We start from the raw sequence: 24183 nt of genomic DNA on the forward strand, positions 1-24183 counted from the left end.
GGGAAAGAAACGCGTTGCCACTGTGTGCTCAATAAATATCTTTATATGAACTATGGATGACCATTGAAATCTCCTTCACTGCTGTTTATTGCGCCTATTGAGGATCATCTTTCCTTTCCTTTTCCTGATAGACTTTCTGCAGACATGGAAATCTGAATATCCGTGCCAGGAAATTCAGCTGTGTGCACAGTGCAGCAGGACTCTGTTGCAGTGGAATCTCTGTGCAGAAATCCACGTGGAATTTCCCACTGAAATTGTAAGGAGAGCCTAAGGGTCTATTCAAATCGGCGTAATTTTACCTCAAATGAAAGCTCAATAGACTTCTATGGGATTCCACACTTGTGAATTTCTGCACCAATTCCTCACAAAATCCGCACTAGCCAGAAACCACCCAAGAAAGCAGAAGCGGAATTGATGCAGAAATTACAGCTGTGTGAATAGACCCTGAAATGAAAGCCCATACACTTCTATGGGTTTCCGCACTCCTGTTGACAGAATTCCGCCCATAGAAGTTTATGGGCTTTTATTTCAGGCGGAATTCTGCCCATGTGAATAGACCCTTAGGGTCAGCTCAGAAACCTATAGACAAACAGTCTTTACAGCTCAGAAACACAATAGACAGTCTTTACAGAACTTGTGGGTAGAAATAAAGTGAAAAATCCCTCCTGCCTAAATAAGCAAGCTTCAAATTTAGTGGGCTAGGAAAGTTATGTATTTCCTGTTTTTCTAATATTGTATAGTATACCTACACTTATAAAGGTGAAAATGAATAGGGATTGAATCTCATCTCATTTCCTAAACTTTCTGACTTTGAATATGAGGTGAAGAAGTGCACATAAGGCACTTTATAAGACATCAGCTGGTCCCCATCTGAAGATAGAGTAGAGAAGGCTGACAGGAAGGAGATATTTTTTTGCCGGAAACATTTCTCCTAATCTGATGACTGTAGCAGCTTGCAGAACAACATTGCACACGTTTTTTTTCTTCTTTTTTTTCTTTTTGTATCTCTTTAAGTTATCATAGGAGAGAATGCAGCACAATGTAGAAATAAGATCGAGTGAGGAAAACACTCTAGTATGAGTATATGTGGCTTTATAGTCTAGTCCAGGTTCCAAGTTGGGAGCTTTTGATAAGTGACAGGCTAAGGCTAGGTTACCACTTTTTTTTTTCCAACTACCCCCCCCCCTCCCCCCCCCCAAAAAAAAATGAAAGACAACCACAGCTTTTATGATTGTTTTATCAATTTTTCTGAAGTGTGGAAACAGCCAATTTTGTACCCTGTGGCAGTTTTTTACTGCCTTGAGGTCAAGTTTCCACATGGTTTTTATTCTGCCAGTTTTTGGAATACTGCCACTGCAGTTTTTGAGCCAAAGTCAGAAATTGATCCATAAGGGAATAAGGGAAGAGAAGTATACATCCTTGCTTTATGTCCTATTCCATTTGGATACATTTCTGGCTTTGGCTCAAAAACTGCATTGGCAGTATACCAAAAACTAGCAGAAAAAAAAAAAACAAGTGGAAACTTAGCCTCAGTGTACCACTCTGTGGGTCAGATGCAGGGCACCCGGCCTACAGAGTGTTATGTGGTAAGTAGTGATGCATAGCATTACCATTTACCTCCTCAGGGCTAATAGTTTACATTGGTGTATAGTGCACTGCTATATACTATACAGGAGCCGAGACTCCTGAAGTGCCTGCTCCTAGCAGGGCTGAGCCTGCCCAGCTGATGATGAGCTGGAGATATGAATCATATATTTCCTGCCAAGCAAGAATTTACAGTAAAAACAGTACTGCTTTACTGTAACCCCCTGCTGGGCTAAGCACTATGCAATACCCCAGCAACAAAAAAGTTAAATTGTGTTGCTGAGCAATGCTGGTTAACTCTTCATGGGGTATACAGTAAATCCAGCTATCTATAGATCGCTGGATATACTGTATACAATAGCCAGATGTCCACTTACCACCCTGGCTTTAATAAGACCATCCTGGTCCTTAATAAGAGTTATGCTGTTCTGGCACCATGGGGGCTTCCTAAATGCAACATGCCCATCAAAAACCATTTCAGTAAAATCCTCTTTCAAAAAGCCAAATTTAGCTCTTTTTTTCCTGAGCATTGTTGTGCACCAGCAGAGCACTTAAAGGGGTACTACTGTGCTGACAACTTATCCCCTATCTAAAGGATAGGGGATAAGATGCCTGATCGTGCGGGGTCCCGCCGCTGGGGACCCCCGTGATGCCACACGCAGCACCACGCTCTCATCAGGCCCCCGAGCGAACATCCGCTCCGGGTCTGATGACGGGGCAGGTGATCGTGATGTCACACTCCGCCCCTCAATGCAAGTCTATGGCAGGGGGCGAGACAGCTGTCTCGCCCCCTGCCATAGACTTACATTGAGGGGCGGTGCGTGACGTCACATGGGGGCGGAGCCGTGATGTTATGTTACTCCGGCCCCGGGATTGGCAGTCATCAGACCCGGAGCGGATGTTCGCTCTGGGGCCTGATGAGAGCGGGGTGTTGCGTGCGAGATCGCGGGGGTCCCCAGCGGCAGGGGATAAGTTGTATGCACGGTAGTACCCCTTTAACGTTCACATATGGGGTGTTTTCTTAATTGGGAGAAATTGGCTTTAAATTTTGGGGCCATTTTCTCCTATTACCCCTTGTGAAAAATAAAAATTTGAGGTAACACCATCATTTTAGTGTTAAAAATAAAATTTTCTATTTTCATGTCCAACTTCAACACAAAGTCCCTCATTTACTAAGAGTGGAGTGTAGGTTTCTTGGTGAGTTTTAATTCCCTACAATTTATTTTCCACAGTATTTACTAAAGTTTCCCTACATTTTCCACTTTCCCTACACTTTGCTTTTTTTACACATGCTCTGATCTGTCTGGTTTTCCTCAGCTCAAATCCACCACATGTTATGTGTAAACCTTAGTAAATATGTTTGGTTTTTGTGAAAATGTTGGGAACACGCCCCTTTCAGGCCATGCCCCCTTTTAGGCCATGCCCCCTTTTCAGGGTTTTCTTAGCAAAATGGAGAGTTAGTCGGGTTTTTTTTCAATTCTGGTGCAAAATCTGGTGCAAAATCTTGCGCAGACAGAATTTCTGGCGCAATGCGACAGAATCTGGCGCACAACTCGACAAAACATGTCGGGTTTGCAAAAGTAAATGAGGGCCAAAGTCGTCAAACACCTGTGAGGTGTTAAGGTTCACTTTACCCCTTGTTACGTTCCTTAATGGGATGTAGTTTCAAAAATAGCATGCCATGTGGGGGTTATTTTGCTGTTCTGGCACCATGGGGGCTTCCTAAATGCAACATGGTCCCAAAAAACCATGACAGCAAAATTTGTTTTAAAAAATCCAACAGATGCTCTTTCCCTCTTGAGCCATGTTGTGAGCCCGCAGAGCACTTTATGTCAACATATGAGGTATTTCCATACTCGAAAGAAATTGGGCTACACATTTTGGGGGCCTTTTTCACCTAATACCACTTTTAAAAATGAAAAAAATGGGACTACAAGAACATGAATTTTTGAATTTTCTCTTCCACTTTGCTGCTATTCTTGTGAAACACCTAAAGGGTTGACAAACTTTCTGAATGTCATTTTGAATACTTTGAGGGGTGTAGTTTCTATAATGGGTCATTAATGGGTTATTTCTCACAGAAAGGCCCCTCAAATCCACTTCAAACTCAACTGGTCCCTGAAAAATTCAGATTTAGAAATTTTCGTGAAAATTTTTAAAATTGCTGCTATATTTTGAAGCCCTCTAATGTCTTCAAAAAGTAAAAACATGTCAACTTTATTATGTCAACATAAAGTAGACATATTGTATTTGTGAATCAATATATAATATATTTGGAATATTCATTTTCCTTACAAGCAGAGAGTTTCAAAGTTAGAAAAATGCTAAATTTTCAAAATTTTCATGAAATTTGGGGATTTTTTCACCAACAAAGGATGCAAGTAACGACAAAAAGTTACCCCTATGTTAAAGTAGAATATGTCATGAAAAAACATTCTCTGAATCAGAATGAAAGGTAAAAGTATCCCACAGTTAGAGATGAGCAAACTTTTCAAAAATTCGATTCGGCCGATTCACAGAATTTTACTAAAAAATTTGTTTTGATCCGAACTTATTCTCGGCGAAACTATATTAAATACGGCTATTTCTTACCTACAGAGAGCCTCAATAGGGGTATAGAACACTTTGCTGTGTTCTAACACGCATATGAAATAACAGTGAAATAATACTGTTATTCAGAATAACATGCAGATTTCCAGCATCGCTTTTAGGAGACCATATAGTATCTGAATGACACAGCGTCGAGGTGTTGGCATCATGAGGAGACCATATAGCGGCTGAATGACACAGTTTGGATGAGGCTGAAGCATGAGGAGACCATATAGTGGCTGAATGACACAGTGTGGAGGTGATGGTAGCATGAGGAGACCATATAGTGGCTGAATTACACAGCTTGGATGAGGCTGAAGCATGAGGAGACCATATAGTCGCTGAATGACACAGCGTGGAGGTGTTGGCAGCATGAGACCACCATATAGTGGCTGAATGGCACGGCCAGGAGTTGGCAGCAGCATGAGTAGACACTAGGCCTTTACAATCCCTAAGATTAAAAGATGAATTCAGAAATTTAAACCGAAGATTTGGGTTAGCTAGTGCTACCTACCATAACAACATTTTTATTCCCAGACCCAGGCCCAGCAGCGGTATCAGTAAACCATATATTGCCTGAATGACACAGCCTGGAGTTGGCTGAAGCATGAGGAGACCCCAGGGCTTCACAATTCCCAAGAAAAAAACGCAAGAATTTTTTAAAATTGAAAATTAAGAATTTTTATAGCTAGTGCTACCTACCATAACAACATTTTTATTCCCAGACCCAGGCCCAGCAGCGGTATCAGTAAACCATATATTGTCTGAATGACACAGCCTGGAGTTGGCTGAAGCATGAGGAGACTCCAGGGCTTCACAATCCCCCCCCAAAAAACAATAATTTTTTTAATTTAAAATGAAGATTTTGGATAACTAGTGCTTCCATAACAACATTTTCAGAACCAGGCGCGGCAGCAGTATCATTAAACCATATATTGCCTGAATGACACAGCCTGGAGTTGGCTGAAGCATGAGGAGAGGATTGAAATGAATGATTTTTTTAAATTAAAATTTAACTCCTTGGGGACGATGGGCGTATGCATACGCCCTCGCGTCCCGTCACTTAAGGACGGAGGGCGTATCCATACGCCCTCGGCATTTCCGATCACTGCCGCTCGCCGGGCAGTGATCGGACCAAGATGCCTGCTGATATCTATCAGCAGGTATCCTGTGGCAATGCCTAGGGGGGTCCTGAGACCCCCCCATATCGGCGATCGCAGGTCAAATCACTGGTGACCCGATCTCCCGGAAAATAAGACTGATCGGAGCTGTCAGAGACAGCTCCGACCAGCCTAAAGCATAGGAGCGAGGTGTTGCCACCCCCTCCTAATCCCTGCCATTGGTCGGTCAGGCTGACCACCAATGGCAGGAGGGGGGCGGGGGGGTTAGAATTCCTTTCCCCCCGCTCTGCGCACTGATCGAAGTCGGTTAGAGCGGGGGGAACACGGGGGTAACATGGCCCAGCTTACCCGGACCTGCGACGGCATCCCGGAGCAGCGGCGGCAGGAGGAAGAGCGGCGGCCGGAAAGTGCGGCTGAGAAGGCTGCAGTGAAGATCGCGATAAGTGATCTTCACTGTGGCCTTCTAAAAGCTGCAAAACTACAACTCCCAGCATGCCCACACAGCCAAAGGCTGTCTGGGCATGGTGGGAGTTGTAGTTTTGCAACATCTGGAGGGTCACAGTTTGGAGACCACTGTGTAGTGGTCTCTAAACTGTGGTCCTCCAGATGTTGCAAAACTACAACTCCCAGCATGCACTGACTGTCTGGGCATGCTGGGAGTTGTAATTTTGCAACTTTTGAAGTGGCACAGTTTGGAGACCACTATATGGTGGTCTCCAAACTGTAGCCCTCCAGATGTTGCAAAACTACAACTCCCAGCATGCCCAGACAGTCAGGGATGCTGGGCGTGTAGTTCTGCAATATCTGGCCCTTCAGATGTTGCAGAACTACAACTCCCAGCATGCCTGGACAGTCTGGGCATGCTTGGAGTTGTAGTTTTGCAACATCTGGAGGACTACAGTTTGGAGGCCACTGTTCTTCCCCAGTTGTTGCATAACTACAACTCCTAGCATGCCCAGACTGTCAAGGCATGCTGGGAGTTGTAGTTCTGCAACATCTGAAGGGCCGGATATTGCAGAACTACACGCCCAGCATCCCTGACTGTACGGGCATGCTGGGAATTGTAGTTTTGCAACAGCTGTAGGCACACTGGTTGGGAAACACTGAGCTAGAGTCTGTTTCCTAACTCAGTGATTCCAACCCGTGTGCCTCCAGCTGTTGCAAAACTATAACTTCTAGAGTGCACTGACAGACCGTACATGCTGGGAGTTGTAGTGTTGCAACAGCTGGAGGCACATGGGTTGGAATCACTGAGCTAGAGTCTGTTTTCTAACTCAGTGGTTCCCCACCAATGTGCCTACAGCTGTTGCAAGACTATAACTCCCAGCATGTACGGTCTGTCAGTGCATTCTGGGAGTTATCATTTTGCCACAGCTGAAGGTTTGGGGTGCCCCCCCCCCCATGTGAATGTACAGGGTACATTCACACGGGCGGGTTTACAGTGGGTTTCCTTCAAGGAAACTTACTGTGAACCCCTGCCTGTGTGAATGTACCCTAAAAACACTACACTAACAAATAATAAAAAGTACAACACTACACATACACCCCCTTACACGTCGCCCCCCCCCCCCCCAATAAAAATGAAAAACGTCTCATACGGCAGTGTTTCCTAAACGGCGCCTCCAGCTGTGGCAAAACCACAACTCCCAGTGTTGCCGGACAGCCATAGACTGTCCTGGCAGGCTGGGAGTCTTGCAACAGGTGGAGGCACCCTGTGGGAGACACTGCTGTAGGGTTTTGGTGGAGACAAGCCCCATCCTTGTAACCGGGTCCACCCCTACTACAAATTCCTTATTCAGGCCTCAAATGCGCATGGCGCTCTCTCACTTCAGAGCCCTGTCGTATTTCAAGGCAACAGTTTAGGGCCACATATGGGGTATCTCCGTACTTGGGAGAAATTCCGTTACAAATTTTGGGGGGATTTTTCTCCCATTACCCTTTGTAGAAATGGTAAATTTGGGGGAAAAAACTGCACTTTAGTGAAAATTTTTTTTTTTTAATTTACACATCCGAATTTAACGAAAAGTCGTTAAGGCTCATCGGACCCCTTGTTACGTGCCTTGAGGGGTGTAGTTTCCAAAATAGTATGCCATGTGTTTTTTTTTTTTTTTTTGCTGTTCTGGCACCATAGGGGCTTCCTAAATGCGACATGCCCCCAAAAACCTTTTCAGCAAAACTCACTCTCCAAAATCCCATTGTCGCTCCTTCCCTTCTGAGTCCTCTACTGCGCCCGCCGAACACTTGACATACACATATGAGGTATTTCCATACTCAAGAGAAATTGGGTTACAAATTTTGGGGGGCTTTTTCTCCTTTTACCCCTTGTAAAATTTCAAAAACTGGGTCTACAAGAACATGCGAGTGTAAGATTTTGAATTTTCTCCTTCACTTTGCTGCTATTCCTGTGAAACACCTAAAGGGTTAAAACGCTGACTGAATGTCATTTTTAATACTTTGAGGGGTGCAGTTTTTATAATGGGGTAATTTATGGGGTATTTCTAATATGAAGGCCCTTCAAATCCACTTCAAAACTGAACTGGCCCCTAAAAAATTCCGATTTTGAACATTTTGTGAAAAATTGGAGAATTGCTTCTGAACTTTTAAGCCCTCTGATGTTTTAAAAAAGTAAAAACATGTCAACTTTATGATGCAAACATAAAGTAGACATATTGTATATGTGAATCAAAATATTATTTATTTAGAATGTTTATTTTCCTTACAAGCAGAGAGCTTCAAAGTTAGAAAAATGCCAAATTTTCTATTTTTTCATAAAATTTGGGAATTTTTCACCAAGAAATGATGCAAGTATCGACAAAAAATTACCACTAACATAAAGTGGAATATGTCACGAAAAAACTATCTCGGAATCAGAATGAAAAGTAAAATTATCCCAGAGTTATTAATGCTTAAAGTGACAGTGGTTAGAATTGCAAAAAATGCTCCCGTCCTTAGGGTTATAATGGGCTCCGTCCCCAAGGAGTTAAGAATTGGAAACGTAATTTAATGATTTTGAAATTTAACCCGGCGTGTGGGTACAAAGGGCCAAATCTAACAAAACCCCACAGGGCTCATGTGGCCATGAGATGTAGGCGCAATGTCTCCATTGCCCTGACCAGCCATTGTTTCCAATCTTTTCGTCAAGGCAAACCATGTGAAGAACAGCATGACTCCGCCATGCCCTGTGCACATGGTATGCTGAAGGGCCACTGAGACTTGTCCGGGCAGTGGAGGCTGAGGACATGATGGAGGATTAGGAGGTGGAGTCGAACACTGTCACAGGACCAACGGGCTGACAGAGTGGAGCAGGAAGCAGCATGAGTACACAAGAGGGGTTCACAACCCCTAAAAGTAAAAGGTGAATGTTGAAATCTCTATTGAAGATGCATGTTAGGTAGTGCTACCATCCAAAAATTTAAGGCCCAAGCCCAGAAGCATCAGTAAGCCAAGTAGTTCCGGAAAGACACAGTCAGGAAAAGGCATCAGCAGTACCCAAGAGGCTTTCATAACCCCTTATATTGCACAATCAATTTTGAAATTTCAATTAAGCATGTATGTAGCTAGTGCAAACATCCAAAAATTAAAGGCCCACGGCCAGAAGCAACAGTGAGGCAAGTAGTTCCTGAAAGACACAGGATCAGTCAGGAGCAAGCATACGGTGTACCCAAGAGGGTTTCATAACCCTAATTGATAACCCAGGACGGTTTCATAACCATAATTGTGAAGTGTTGGTGTAGCAGCATGGTCAATCTACTCTGAGGCATCTGGCATTGGTGTGTGGAAATCCTGGCTGATCCATGCCTGATTCATCTTCACAAAGGTCAGTCTCTTCACATTTTTCGTGGGCAGACGAGTTTGCCTTGGGGTGAATATGGCCCTGGCCGCACTAAACACCCGCTCTGATGGCACACTACTGGCCGGGCAGAACAACATTTCCTGGTCAAACTCTGCTAGTCGCGGCCATAAATCAAGTTTGGCTGCCCAGAAGTCCAGCGGATCTTCTTAGTTTGTTGGCATGGGCATGTCAAGGTATGCCACCACCTGCTGGTTCAGGACCTGCTCCATGTCTACCTGCTGCTGACGAGTTGCTTCACTATGCGGGTAAAGAAAGCTACTCATCATCGACTGTAGACTTAGGCTGTTGATAATGGAGCTGGTACTGCTCCTGCCACCCCTCCCCGGCAGCCATGGCAGTGGAAGGTGAGCGCAGAGGGCCCCCCAAGTCAGACCTGCGAGTGGATGGACCATGTTGCCTATAGTCATCGACCAACTGACTACGTAGGATCTCTCTGTAGGAGGTCAGTTTGTTCTCCCTCTCAGTAGCGAGGGTCCAATAAGGTGGAAAGCCAGAAGTCATCCCGCTGACGAATTATGACAATTCGGGGGTCACTACGCAAGCAACTGAGCATGCATCTTGCCATTTGTGCCAGTGACTCGGAGGGACTCCCTGCCTCTATCTCCACTGCATACTGCCATAGTGTGTTTGGGTCCTCTGTCTCGCCTTCCTCATAATAACCCTCTAGCTGATCATGCTCCTCCTCTCCTGTCTGATGACTAGAAACACCGCCCATCTCATCAAACCTAAACTGTGCTCCACTCTGCCCCTCATCCTCCTCCTCCTCCAGTTAAGCCCCCACATGGCTCATGTAGCTGTGAGATGTAGGCGTAACGTCTCCATTGCCGTGACCAGCCATCGTTTCAATCATTTGTTGTAGGAGTGGAATTACGTCCTTCATCCCATAATCCAGGCGACTTACAAATAATGTGGCTTCCTCAAAGGGCCTCAGCAAACGGCAGGTGTCACTTATGAGCTGCCACTGGTTCACATTGAAGTTACACAGGGGAGTACCCCTATCTGCTTGGATCATCAAGAAATCGGTGATGACTTTTCTTTGTTCATATAGTCTGTCCAACATATAGAGGGTGGAATTCCAACGTGTGGCAACGTCACAAATAAGACTATGTTGTAGGATACCGTTCTGACGCTGCAGCTCAAGGAGGGTGTGCTTTGCGGTGTACGAGTGACTGAAGTGCATGCACAGTTTCCTTCCCATTGTTAGGATGTCTTGCAAATGGGGTGAAGACTTCAGGAAGTGCTTGACAACCAGATTCAACACATGTGCTATGCAGGGCTCATGTTTCACACTTCCTTGTCGCAGCGCAGACACAATTTTCTTCCCGTTGTCGGTCACCATGGTTCCCATTCCCAGTTTTTGTGGAGTAAGCCATACTTCAATTTCTTGACGAATTAATTTTAGCAGTTCATCCCGTGTGACTCCTTTCGGCAAGGCAAAGCATGTGAAGAACAGCATGACACCACTGTGCCCTACACACATGATAAGATGAAGGGCCACTGAGATTTGTATGTGCAGTGGAGGCCGAGGACATGGTGGAGGATGAGGAGGCGGAGTCGCACACTGTCACAGGACCAACTGCCTGAGAGCGAGAGCGTGGAGGAGGAAGTGGTGTGACATGTCCAAGTTGCTGTTGTGGCTGTGCAGGAACCACATTTACCCAGTGGGCCCTAAAAGACATGTATTGTCTCTGCCCGTAGTTACAGCTCCACACATCGGTGCTGCCATGCACTTTTGAACACACCGACAAGCTCAAGGACTGGCCCACCTTCTCTTGTACAAACTTATGCAGGGCTAGTACTGCCTTCTTCGCAAAGAAATGACGGCTTGGGACTCTCCACCTCAGCTCGGCACAAGCCATAAATTCTCTGAAAGGTGCAGAGTCCACCACTTGAAATGGGAGGGACTGCAGCACCAGCAACTTGGAAAGGAGGACATTCCGCTTCTGCGCTATTGGATGAGTGGGCGCATACTATGGTCTCTTGGACATGGCTTCACCGATGGATTGTTGGCTGAATGGCTGACTACAAGTAGGAGGAGCAGAAGCATCTGTAGTGACAGGAGGGTATGACACACAGCTCCCTTCACCTGAGGTGGTGGACCCTTGGCTGGCTGAAGGAGGGAGTGGCGTGCCACTGGGTGATGCTGCGGGCTGGACCACCACATCTGAGCCACGGTTGTCTCAGGCAGCTTTATGGTGACGCATCATATGTTGATGCAGGGCCGTGGTGCCAACATTGCTACCCTGTCCACGCTTCCCCTTCTGCTGACATATCTTGAATATGGCTGTGTTAACTTCCTCCAGATGCTTGAAAAAAAAACAGCCAGACCGCCGAGTATCTCATTTTACCACCAACAGTGCGCAATAATTCACTGCTACTGCCGCCGTCTCCAGGAACCCCTGTACCACTACCTCCCGGGAAGGTAGGCTGCCGCAAAGCAGGTGACCTACCCAGGCACGTTTGGCTCCTGAATTTCCACTTCTGCCACTATGCTGACTGCCAACCATGCTACCACCTTGCTGGCTCATCTGCTGCCTCACGGGCAACCTGCAACCCTCTTCTGCTGAAGAAATCCCCTCTGCACCCGGCTCCCAAGTGCGATCAGCTTTATCATCATCGAGTTCTGTCTGCACGTCACTGATGTCCTCCTCAGGTTCCTCAATAGTGTATGATTCAGGACCCTTAATGCTGGAAACACCACCTCATCAATAATTGCCCACCCAGCATAGGAAGCGGCAGATTTCTCTTCAAATTCTTGGCTGGGCAGTAACTGCTGACTGTAGTCTAATACATCTTCCTCACTGAATAGTGGAGCTGAACCCACTGTGTAAGATAATTCTTTAGGGGTGGGAACAGCATAGGACATAGGCAATGGAAGGACAGGGACTGCTCCCGGGCCATGCCAACTGAGGATTGTGTTTGAGGAACCCACCAATTGTTGGGGGTATCAAATGTTATTTGTGATGAAGTGGATGACCGTGTCAACCAATCGCCGACAACAGATGGGTTGCCGGTAGAGACACAACCGGTAGCTGATACCGGGAGCTCAGGCCTCTCGCTGCGACGCCTGCTACCACGCGCCCCTAGTCTGCTGCGCCCTCTGCCTAATAAATTTAGGCCTCTGTCACTCCTCTGAGCACGTCCTGGCTCTTCTCTGCCTGACATACTTAGTGCGTATACAAGGGGAGTAAAATACACTTCACTACACAACTTTCACTGTATGTGGGCTTGTTGCAGATTAACAGGTTAAAAAAGTACACTACTTAGATGTAGCTTTGTGGTGTGCACATATGACAGAAAAAAAGGCTCTATAGTACACTTGGAAAACATATTTTCGTAAAACACCAACCGGTGATAACTTTTGACTGGACTTTCCCAGTATCTAGACTTGTTACAGATTCACAGATACAAAATAGTAGACTGCTTTGATGAAGGTATGTGGTATGCACTTATGAGGGCAGAAAAATGCGCTACAATGAGCCTTAAAACTTTGTAAAACACCAGCCGGTGAGTAACTTTGCTTGGTTTTTCACAGTATGTAGGCCCTTGACAGATTTAAAGGTACAAAATGGTACATTACTTAGATGTACATATGTGGTATGCACTGATGAGGGCAGAAAAATGCGCAATAATACGCCAAAAAACTCTGTATTTTGGTAAAACTGTTGATTCGACTTAAACAGTATGTAGGCCCTTAACAGATTAAAAGGTAAAAAATTGTACACTACTTATATGTAGGTATGTGTAAAAAGACAAGAAGCGCTCCATAGTGCATTAAAAGGGTAATATAACTAAGCCGATATTATCGGATGCGCTTACCCAATAGGTTGTGCAAAGTCAGGCACAACACTGTAAAAGGTATTCCACAATGCAGCCAGTCCCACCACCGCAACGGTGTAGCAAATGTAGCAAAAACCTCCAAACTCCACAAGGACTTGAATCGGCGCAGAATGGATGAGGAACAAGAAGATCACTAGGCGATTTATTTGGAACAACGCGTTTCGACGCCAGGACAGGCGTCTTTTTCAAGTTCACAACATGTAATGGTCACATAGACATATTTATACAAGCTTAAAACACAACTCAAGTAACTTACGGCGAGTGAATCCTCAAGACACGTCGGACCGGAAGTTGTCATCAGGGTCATGGCGCGTCAGAGGAAACACAAGATCAGGGTCATGGCGTATCAGAGGAAACACAAGATGAATGGACCGGAATGCATCCAAACAGTAAGTATCAATATATACATTAAAAATCATAAACTTAGAGGTCTACAGTGCATAAAAAAACATAAAACAAGCAATAAAACCTAAATGCATCAATTATGTTACATTTTCGATCGTCTCGTTTAAACCATCAGGATGAAGGCTTTTCAGTTTAAATATCCAGTAGGATTCCTTATTGATCAGTTTGCGAAAGCGATCTCTCTGATCTTCAGGGATCTCATCAATAATGAGAAGTTTTAGAAGTTCCGGATTATTATTGTGTTTCCATGCAAAATGTCGGGATACACTATGCAGTGGATATCCCTTCCTGATGTTAAAGCGATGTGCGTTCATGCGGGACCGCACCGTCTGAACGGTGCGGCCCACATACTGTAATTGACACGGGCACTCTAATAGGTAAACCGCATAGTTTGTATCGCAGCTATAATTGCGTTTAATCTGAAAAGTTTCATTGGTAATATTAGATTTAAAATTAGAACACTTGTCCTGGAGAATATTGCAACACAAACATCTGTTCTTTCCACAGATGTTTATTGCTGGTTTAGAAATTTGCACTGTCTCTTTATTTTTTGTTGTTATTTTGTTTTTGAATTTGCTGGGGGCTAAATAGTTGTGAAGGGACATTGGTTTCCTAAAAGTGATCCGGGCACAGTCAGGGACAAAATCTTTCAGGATAGGGTCGTTTTTTATAATCTGCCAATGTTTTTTAAAAATTTTCCTTATAGAATCAGAGGCACAATTAAATGTGGTAAGAAAATTATATTTAATCTTATCATTTGTTTCATTACTTGGAATTTTTACTTTTGTTTTAGTAAGTTGATGTTGTTTTAACCTTTTAGTTATATTGTATGCCTGCACAAGAATTTGTTTAGGATAGTTTTTTTCTAAAAATCTTTTTTGTAAAATCTGTGATTGTGTTTTAAAATCTGAATCATCCGTACAGTTTTTTCGGATTCTGAGATACTGACCAAATGGGACATTTCGGAGCCACTTAGGGTAGTGGCAACTGCGGTAATCTAAAAAAAACTATTAACATCCACAGTTTAAAAAAAAGTTTTTGTTTTAAAATGGCCAGAATCCGATTTAAAAATTTCCAAATCTAAAAACTGGATGGATGTGTCAGAAAAATGAGGTGTAAAATTGACCCCCCCAGGTATTACTGTTAAGACATGATACAAAATTAAGAGCCTGTGCATGCGATCCAGTCCAAAGGATAAAAAGGTCATCTATGTAACGCCTATAATAATAAATATTTTTTTAAAAAGGGAGATCAGGCTGTGCGATGTGTTGGGACTCGAAACGCCCCATGAATAAATTTGCATAACTTGGGGCGAATCGAGTCCCCATCACACAGCCCTTGATCTGATGGAACACTTGATTATTAAAATCAAATGAATTGTGATCCAAAATAAATTGGATAGCCTCAATGATAAAATCAATTTGTTCCTCATTGAAAAACTCCTCCTGTTTAAAAATTTTTAAAACTGCTTGGGTGCCTAAACTCTTGATGTCTCAGCACTTTATTCCAACATTAATAGCACCTTAGGCACCCAAGCAGTTTTACATTTTTTAAAACAGGAGTTTTTCAATGAGGAACAAATTGATTTTATCATTGAGGCTATCCAATTTATTTTGGATCACAATTCATTTGATTTTAATAATCAAGTGTTCCATCAGATCAAGGGCTGTGCGATGGGGACTCGATTCGCCCCAAGTTATGCAAATTTATTCATGGGGCGTTTCGAGTCCCAACACATCGCACAGCCTGATCTCCCTTTTTTTAAAAATATTTATTATTATAGGCGTTACATAGATGACCTTTTTATCCTTTGGACTGGATCGCATGCACAGGCTCTTAATTTTGTATCATGTCTTAACAGTAATACCTGGGGGGGTCAATTTTACACCTCATTTTTCTGACACATCCATCCAGTTTTTAGATTTGGAAATTTTTAAATCGGATTCTGGCCATTTTAAAACAAAAACTTTTTTTAAAACTGTGGATGTTAATAGTTTTTTAGATTACCGCAGTTGCCACTACCCTAAGTGGCTCCGAAATGTCCCATTTGGTCAGTACCTCAGAATTCGAAAAAACTGTACGGATGATTCAGATTTTAAAACACAATCACAGATTTTACAAAAAAGATTTTTAGAAAAAAACTATCCTAAACAAATTCTTGTGCAGGCATACAATAGAACTAAAAGGTTATGACAACATCAACTTACTAAAACAAAAGTAAAAATTCCAAGTAATGAAACAAATGATAAGATTAAATATAATTTTCTTACCACATTTAATTGTGCCTCTGATTCTATAAGGAAAATTTTTAAAAAACATTGTCCGATTATAAAAAACGACCCTATCCTGAAAGATTTTGTCCCTGACTGTCCCCGGATCACTTTTAGGAAACCAATGTCCCTTCACAACTATTTAGCCCCCAGCAAATTCAAAAACAAAATAACAACAAAAAATAAAGACACAGTGCAAATTTCTAAACCAGCAATAAACATCTGTGGAAAGAACAGATGTTTGTGTTGCAATATTCTCCAGGACAAGTGTTCTAATTTTAAATCTAATATTACCAATGAAACTTTTCAGATTAAACGCAATTATAGCTGCGATACAAACTATGCGGTTTACCTATTAGAGTGCCCGTGTCAATTACAGTATGTGGGCCGCACCGTTCAGACGGTGCGGTCCCGCATGAACGCACATCGCTTTAACATCAGGAAGGGATATCCACTGCATAGTGTATCCCGACATTTTGCATTGAAACACAATAATAATCCGGAACTTCTAAAACTTCTCATTATTGATGAGATCCCTGAAGATCAGAGAGATCGCTTTCGCAAACTGATCAATAAGGAATCCTACTGGATATTTAAACTGAAAAGCCTTCATCCTGATGGTTTAAACGAGACGATCGAAAATGTAACATAATTGATGCATTTAGGTTTTATTGCTTGTTTTATGTTTTTTTATGCACTGTAGACCGCTAAGTTTATGATTTTTAATGTATATATTGATACTTACTGTTTGGATGCATTCCGGTCCATTCATCTTGTGTTTCCTCTGATACGCCGTGACCCTGATCTTGTGTTTCCTCTGACGCGCCATGACCCTGATGACAACTTCCGGTCCGACGTGTCTTGAGGATTCACTCGTTACTTGAGTTGTGTTTTAAGCTTGTATAAATATGTCTATGTGACCATTACATGTTGTGAACTTGAAAAAGACGCCTGTCCTGGCGTCGAAACGCGTTGTTCCAAATAAATCGCCTAGTGATCTTCTTGTTCCTCATCCATTCTGCGCCGATTCAAGTCCTTGTGGAGTTTGGAGGTTTTTGCTATATATGTAGGTATGTGGTATGCACGTATGAGGGCAAAAAAATACTCTACAATATGCCAAACAACTCAGTATTTTTTGTAAAACACCAGCCGGTGAGTACTGTTGATTGGACTTTCACAGTATGTACGCCTTTCACAGACTAACAAGTACAAAATGGTACACTAATTAGATGCACATATGCGGTATGCTCTGATGAAGGCAGAAAAATGCGCAACAATATGCCAAAAAACTGTGTATTTTTGTAAAACACCAGCCGATGAGTACTGTTGCTTGGACTTTCACAGTATGTAGGCCCTTAACAGATTAAAAGGTAAAAAAATTGTACACTACTTAGATGTAGGTGTCACGATCACACCCTATCGGTCCAGCTAAGACGCTAGAGAGAGTGTGATGGTGCAAGGGTTAAAGCCGCCAGACCTCTGGGTATCCACTACTAGTCCCAGCAAGTCACCAAATTAACCCTTAGATAAACGTGTTTCCACCAGAGCTGCCTTCAGAAAGGTGAGCTCATATATTTAGAGATCAAAGACCAGAGCTGATTAATTAAACATTTAATCTGATAAAAGGTATCACAGTGCTATGCATAAAAATACAGAAACAAATGACATACAGGTATAACAATATATAAAAGATTTTTGCAAGACAAGTTCAGAAAACAAAAGATGTAGTTCTTACAGCATGATGATATAGCAGTCCATGAGTGAGTGAGGGTTCAGCTGTTCTTAGGATGGTCTTGTCAGCTTGTTGCACAGCATTGAACACCCCACTTTGGGTCTAGCATTGTTTTAAATATCATATCTGCTTTCTTGGGAGGGAGGCTCCATTCCCCCCTCCCCTCTGGTCCCACCAGGGGGTCTTACCTCTTCCTGACCCCTAATCTGTTTGATTATATGATTATATTGGTTTTATGATGGGACCAGAGTGCACGACTTCAAAGGAGATACGAAGACAGCCAGACCTCCAATAAAATGCAATACACAAAAAACAGTCTGGATGACCTCTCACCCATGTCTTGGACGATCCATCACACACAGTTATAATTTATAATACACATATAGGATTTTAATAATCAGGGCTTGGGCCTGACAGTAGGTATGTGGTATGCACGTATGAGGGCAAAAAAATGCTCTACAATATGCCAAACAACTCAGTATTTTTGTAAAACACCAGCTGGTGAATACTGTTGCTTGGACTTTCACAGTATGTAGGCCTTTAATAGATTAACAAGTACAAAATGGTACACTAATTAGATGTACATATGCGGTATGCACTGATGTGGGCAGAAAAATGCGCAACAATACGGCAAAAAACTCTGTATTTTTGTAAAACACCAGCCGGTTAGTACTGTTGCTGTCCTTTCACAGTATGTAGGCCCTTGACAAATTAAGAGGTACAAAATTATATGCCGAAAAAAGTTTTGTAAAACATCAGCCGTTGGTTACTTTTGTCTGTCCTTTCACAATATGTAGGCCCTTGACAGATTAACAGGTACAAAATAGTACACTACTTAGATGTACATATGCTGTATGCACTTATGAGGGCAGAAAAATGCCCTACAATGCTCCGAAAAACTCAGTATTTTTCTAAAACACCAGCCGATGAGTACTTTTGGCTGTTCTTTCACAGTATGTAGGCCCTTGACAGATTAACAGGTACAAAATGGTACACTACTTAGATGTAGGCATGTGGAATGCATGTATGAGGGCAAAAAAATGCGTAACAATATGCCAAAAAACTCAGTATTTTAGTAAAACACCAGCCGGTGAGTACCGTTGCTTGGACTTTCACAGTATGTAGGCCCTTGACAGATTAACAGGTAAAAAATAGTACAGTGGTCCCTCAACATACGATGGTAATTCGTTCCAAACGAACCATCGTTTGTCGAATCCATCGTATGTTGAGGCATCCGTGCAATGTAAAGTATAGGAAGCTGTACTCACCTGTCCCCGCCGCTCCCGATGGTGATCCCGGGCCTCCGCTGGGCTCTCCGCTGTCTTCTCCGGTCCTCTTCTGTCTTCCGCAAGGCCTTACTGGGCCTGCGTAGCGACGTCACTACGCCGATGCGTACGCCATTCCTATTGGATGGCGTGCGCAGCAGCGTATTGACGTCATCGGAGAGGGCCGAGAAGACGCCGGAAGACCAGCGCTGGACCCGGAGGGCACCCCGGAGCATCGTGGAGGGGTAAGTAATACTTACCGCACCACACGGGGGAACATTAAGCTGCTATCCGGCAGCAGCTTAAGCATTTGGCGGTGCCGGATAGCACTTAATGCGATGGCCTCGACATAAAAAAGCATCGTATGTCGATGCTGACATCGACATGCGATGGCCTCTGAGAGGCCATCGTATGTCGATTTCATCATATGTCGGGGCCATCGTAGGTCGGGGGGGTCACTGTACACTAATTAGATGTATGTATGCAGTATGCACTGATGAGGGCAGAAAATGTGCAACAATACATGTAAAACAACAGCCGATGAGTACTGTTGCTTGGACTTTCACAGTATGTAGGCCTTTCACAGATTAACAGGTACAAAATGGTACACTAATTAGATGTACATATGTGGCATGCACTGATGAGGGCAGAAAAATGCGCAACAATACGTACACTACTTAGATGTAGGTATGTGGTATGCACGTATGAGGGCAAAAAAATGCTCTACAATATGCCAAACAACTCAGTATTTTTGTAAAACACCAGCCGGTATGTACTGTTGCCTGGACTTTCACAATATATAGGCCTTTCACAGATTAACAGGTACAAAATGGTACACTAATTAGATGAACGTATGCGGTATGCACTGACGAGGGCAGAAAAATGTGCAACAATACACCAAAAAACTCTGTATTTTTGTAAAACACCAGCTGGTGAATACTGTTGCTTGGACTTTCACAGTATGTAGGCCCTTGATAGATTAACAGGTACAAAATAGTACACTACTTAGATGTACGTATGTGGTATGCACGTATGAGGGGGAAAAATGCGCAACAATACACCAAAAAACTCAGTATTTTTGTAAAACACCAGCCGGTGATTACTTTTACCAGGACTTTCCCAGTAACTAGACTTGTTACAGATACAAAATAGTAGACTGCTTTGGTGTAGGTATGTGGTATGCACGTATGAGGGCAAACAAATGCACTACAGTCCGCTGAAAAAACGTATTTTTGCACAGCAACAGGACACAACAGTGCAGCATCACACACAAAAAAACAACAAAAAAACGGGGATTAAACCCTAAATTGCACTCTGTCACAGAGTGTTAAGAATGGTGTGAACTGTTTATTTTTATACCGTCTAGATACTATTATAAGCAGCAGATGATTTCTAGTGGAAAAAATACACAGAATTGTGCTGAAAAATCTTTCCTGCCTCCCGTGATAAGGTTCATGAAATTCAGGCACCTTGTTGATATGTATGAGGCAATGAAAAGCTATCTGCCCCTCTCTGATGAAATGCTCAATAAAGTGAATGGGAGGTTTATGGCGTAAAAATCCTTCTCAGTCAGAACAAGCAAAGCACTGCACTTCTCTATCCACAACGCTGATGTAAATAGCAGTTGGCAGTGGAACGCTGTGGTATAAGCAATTCAGCGTGTCTGTGTAACACACACAGACACACAGTCTGTCCTATCTCTGCAGTGTATATGGCATGAAATGAGCAGCCGCAAGATGGCTGGCGATTATATAGGGCTGTGACATCACAGGGGTCAATAAATGATAATAGGATGCGTCTCGCATGTGATTCAGGGTCATCCCGCCTACCTTCCTTCCCGCCGTACTTTCCCGCCCTCCCATAATCCCCTACCCCATGTAGTGACATGTGGATCTGCCATTTTAGTTCTCCTTTAGCCTGGAATGCTGTAAAATGCAGTTTAAAGAAGCAATTTGTGCAAGAGAATCATAGCGATATTCGCATTCGTTGCGAATTGAATATTTCATGAAATTCGTAACGAATTCGAGTTTATCAAATTCGATTCGCTCATCTCTAGTGACAGTGATCAGATTTGCAAAAGAAGGGCTGCGTCCTTAAGGGCTTAATGTTATGGAACGTAGGAACTCTTGGGATGAATGACGGAATGAATCCTAACAACCTGGTGATAGTTTGTAAGGTTAAAAAAAAACAAGAGTTGATCCAGAGGAAGGCAAAAAAAAAAAAACCTCATGAGGCTGATGCGAATTGCCAATCTGGCAATAAGAATAAATCTCTGGGTCAACGTTCTATCCACATAAGTCTAGTAGCCATAACCTGTAATATTTTTCTTTTTTTCAGGACAACATCCAAGCCCCCCTTGAACTTGTTTATTGAGTTAGACGTCACAACATCATGTGGCAAAGAGTTCCATAGTCTCAATGCTCTTACAGTAAAGAATCTCTGTCTGTGATGATGGTGAAACCTTCTTTCCTCTAGACATAGACGATGCCCTCTTGTCATGGTTACCGGCCTGGTTATGAAAAGATCACTTGTAAGATCTCTGTACTGTCCATTCGTACATTTGTACATCACCCCAAGACGTCTTTTCTCCAAACTAAATAACTCCAAGCATGTGTACAGTTCATTAGCGAACAATGGCCCTCATTTACTATTGCAAACCCGACATGTTTTGTCAGGTTGTGCGCCAGATTCTGTCTGCGCCAGATTTTGCTCCAGTATTTGCGCCAGAATAAAAAAAAAAAACCCGACTAACTCTCCATTTTGCTTAGAAAACCCAAATAAGGGGGTATGACTGTCGATAAAGGGGGTGAGGTCTCCAAAAAGGGGCATGTTTCCGACATTTTCACAAAAACCCAACATATTTACTAAGGTTTCCACATAAAATGTTGTGGATTTGAGCTGGGGAAAACCCTACAGATCAGAGCATGTGTAAAAAAAAAAAAAAAGCAAAGTGTAGGGAAAGTGGAAAATGTAGGGAAACCTTAGTAAATACAGTGGAAAATAAATTGTAGGGAATTAAAACCTACAAAGAAACCTACACTCCACTCTTAGTAAATGAGGGCCAATGTTTTCAGTTCACCGATTCTTTTTGCTCTGGTTATTGCAAGTAGGAAAGTTATCTTTAAGGTAACATGCCTTAAGTCCACGTCCTCCATAGGCTCAAAGGGGAGAGATGACAACCCATGAGAACTACTGAAATGTCCCATTCAGGGACTGGTTATTTAATTGTAATTGGTTTAATCTTGAGGCTCCTTCCTTGTCAGGGGGATAAGCAGAGATGGCAGATGTCTGTGCTCACAGGGTAGAATCTTACAATTGCAGGAATTGTGGGATTGTTGAGATAGGTAGATACAGATTTGTTTACTGGTGCAGCATGCTAGAAAGATTGTCCGTGTATGCCTTCTTTGTAGAATCTGCCCGAGAGTGTGACAAAGTTCTCAAGACCGCATCAGAAAGCCCTTCTAACTGTGGAAGGGACTGATCAACTTCCAGGCTGTCAGGATGAACATCCCAAGACCGTTGGAATGGAAACTGAAGTGAAGTTGTAGGACAGCCTGAACCCCCACAGGATCGACAGAGAATCTATTGATACTAGAAGCTCTTCAACTTGGTGTTGAACCTCTTAGCCATGAGATCCATCTCTTTGCCAGAGAGTAAGTTCCTTGAATATGTACACCCTTCAGTCGGAAGTCCCTGGCTTAGGCGACCGGCAATCATGTTAAGGGAACCTCAAATATGAACACTGTAGAGCCAATTCGGCACTGCACACCTGACCTAACGTCCAACTAGCTGGAAGGCATGGACACGCCTATGGATCCTATCTGGGGGTGCTATCCAAAATACAGACAAAGTTTCTGGAAATATAGCAAAGCATAGAAGCTGAATAGAATACACTCACCCATATGAGTAGCTTGCTTGAAGAACTTTATTCTTTAAAAGCAGTAAAAGTACAGCTGGTAGAATCAGTGGAGTAACCTTACGGCAACAGACTGTTACCTGCACCCAAGCGCACTTCCTCGGGCTGCCACTGTACTTTTACTGCTTTTAAATAAAAAAAGTTTTTCAAGCAAGCTACTCATATAGGTGAGTGCATTCTATTCAGCTTCTACGCTTTGCTATATCAACCTCAAATATGAATTGCTGACAGATGGGTGAGGTTTCAGACCTATCTCTCTGTGATTGTGTGCCTCTTAGAGATTGGATGTTATTATTCTCTCTTGAGGACACCAGGACACCTTGCACACTCATGTTCAAATAATGCATTCCCCAACTTACAAGGGACGTGTCTGTAGTAAGCATGATCCAAGAGGCTTGGATCAGGGACTTGTCATCCTCTAAATGACACCACCATCTAAAGAAGGACCAAGTGGGATAAGACAGGGAGTGTTATATGTTCAGCACTGAGGGCTGGTGATTCCACTTGGCTAAGACCTCCAACTGAAGAGGGTGCATATGCCAAAGTCCCAAGGAAGCACTTCCAGGATTGCAAACAAGGGCCCCAACATCCTCATGTGCATTCATTAAAGGGGTATTCCAAGAATTTTTTTTATTTGACTATGCTACAGGGGCTGTAAAGTTAGTGTAGTTCATAATATAGTGTCTGTACCTATGTGTGACGGTTTTCTCAAGATTTTTATGTCATTTTCACCCCAATATTTACTTTTACCAGCATACAAAATGACTGTTGTCTCAGATCTTTCTCAGGTTGCAATGTGGCCAAGACCTGACTCACTAGTCAGCTGACGACAGAGAGCCTGTCTGCTTCAATGGGTGGAGGGATCGCTTGGTGGGAGAGAGGTTAATCTGCAAAAGTTGTATGCACCCTGATTGAAAACCCCACTGATTTGAATGGATGCAGCTTATTTATGGGTGGCTGATGTGTGGGAGGGAGGAAGATGGAATTGTGGGATTTGTAGTCAAAAAAAGAAAAGACAAACAGGAAATACCAGTTCACAAACAGCAAGCCACAGTGTTATGGTAATCTCACAACATAGCCATTTAGCCCCAAGACAAGCGCAGATCCTTCCTAAGCATGTCCATTACTGTCTGTGGATGTTAAGTGCTCTGCTGGCGCACTACAGGTCTCAGAAAAGAAGGAGCGCCATTGGACTTTTGGAGAGAGAATTTTGCTGAAATTGAAGTCGGTGGCCATGTGCATTTACAAATCTCCCATAGTGCCAGAACAGCAGAAACACCCCACATGTGACCCCATTTTGGAAACTACACCCCTCACAGAATTTAATAAGGGGTGCAGTGAGCATTTACACCCCACTGGCGTTTGACAGATCTTTGGAACAGTGGGCTGTGCAAATGAAAAAAATTTTTTTTCATTTTCACGGACCATTGTTCCAAAAATCTGTTAGACACTTTTGTGGTGTAAATGCTCACTTCACCCCTTATTACATTCCTTGAGGGGTGTCGTTTCCAAAATGGGGTCACATGTGGGGAGGGGATCCACTGTTCTGGCACCACGGGGGGCTTTGTAAACACACATGGCCTTCAATTCCAGACACAGTCTCTCTCC

General features: G+C 43.2%; 1 long non-coding RNA gene across 1 annotated transcript in view; it reads right to left on the bottom strand.

Moving 5' to 3' along the window:
• Nucleotides 1-23349, bottom strand: part of LOC130267226 (uncharacterized) — a 67895-nt gene extending 44546 nt beyond the window's left edge. The window contains exon 1 of the long non-coding RNA XR_008843104.1: nt 23266-23349. This is a non-coding gene — a long non-coding RNA (uncharacterized LOC130267226). The remainder of the gene's footprint in view (nt 1-23265) is intronic.
• Nucleotides 23350-24183: the final 834 nt, after the last annotated feature.

This window comes from Hyla sarda, chromosome 4 (assembly GCF_029499605.1).
Source record: "Hyla sarda isolate aHylSar1 chromosome 4, aHylSar1.hap1, whole genome shotgun sequence".
Taxonomy (NCBI): Eukaryota; Metazoa; Chordata; class Amphibia; order Anura; family Hylidae; genus Hyla; species Hyla sarda.